The sequence below is a fragment of the Galeopterus variegatus genome, unplaced genomic scaffold, assembly GCF_000696425.1.
Source record: "Galeopterus variegatus unplaced genomic scaffold, G_variegatus-3.0.2 Scaffold944, whole genome shotgun sequence".
NCBI classification, from domain to species: domain Eukaryota; kingdom Metazoa; phylum Chordata; class Mammalia; order Dermoptera; family Cynocephalidae; genus Galeopterus; species Galeopterus variegatus.
The window spans coordinates 5,948-6,988 of record NW_007727055.1 but is presented as its reverse complement, the minus strand read 5'-3'; the positions used below and the strand labels follow the sequence as shown (position 1 = coordinate 6,988).

General features: G+C 34.3%; 1 protein-coding gene across 2 annotated transcripts in view; it reads right to left on the bottom strand.

Annotated features, from left to right (window-relative positions):
- The window catches only part of ARMC1 (armadillo repeat containing 1), a 32,216-nt gene that overhangs the window by 30,104 nt on the left and 1,071 nt on the right, over positions 1-1,041 (bottom strand). The window lies entirely within an intron of this gene.

The following is a 1,041-nucleotide window of genomic DNA, read 5'->3' as shown; positions in this document are numbered from 1 at the left end:
CAGGGAACATATCATTTCATTTGTAAAAACTTCAGTAAATTCTTAAGAAATTATTTTTTTTAAATTAACTTAATGAAAATATAATAATTCTTTAATACCATCTATCTGCAAAAGCAAATAATAATTACTTAATATCCTCTACTATCTGATCCATATTAATTTCCAGCTCTCTAATAAGTATGTTTATGGTTGACTTATTCAAATCAGGATCCAAATCAGGTCCACATACTACACTTGGCTGATATGTCCCTTAAATGTCTTTTAATCTATAACAGTTACTGCCATCTCTCCCTCCCCTTCACCCCGTCTTTCTTTTTAAAGCTATTTATCTTACAAGAAACCAGGTGGTCTATTCTCAAGAAATTATCACATTCTAGATTTGCCTGCTTACCTTGTACTGTTCTTTAACATGTTTCTCTAGCCCCTATAAATCCCCTATTTACCTCTGCATTATTAGCTCTGATCCTATATATTTTTCTCTTTTCCTCTTTTTCTTATCCTTCCCTCTCAATATTAAAAGAAGTGCCATGTCCATCAGCTAATGAATACACAGAATGTGGCATGTCCATACAACTGAATACTAGTCAGCCATAAAAAAGAAATGTAGCAATACATGTTACAATATGGATAAGCCTTGAAAACATTATGTTAAGTGAAAGAAACCAGTCACGAAAGGCTACGTATTACATGGTTCTATTTACATGAAAAATATATAGGCATTTTTGGCCAGAAAAGGCCAATTCTGACAGAAAGTAGATTAGTGGTTACTTAGGAATAGGGGGTGGGGGACTGGGGAGCAATAGGTAAAAAAAATACAGGGTTTCTCTTTGAGGTGAAAAAAATGTTCTACAATTGATTATGGTGATGGTTGTACAACTCTGAATATACTAAAAAACCACTGAGTTGTACATATTAAATGGGTGAATTATATGATGGTATGTGATTTACATACCGAAAAGCTGTTATAAAATTTTTTTTAAAAGTGCCATTTTAGGGCCAGCCCGGTGGCGCACTGCTACAGTGCGCCGCTTGGGAGCGTGA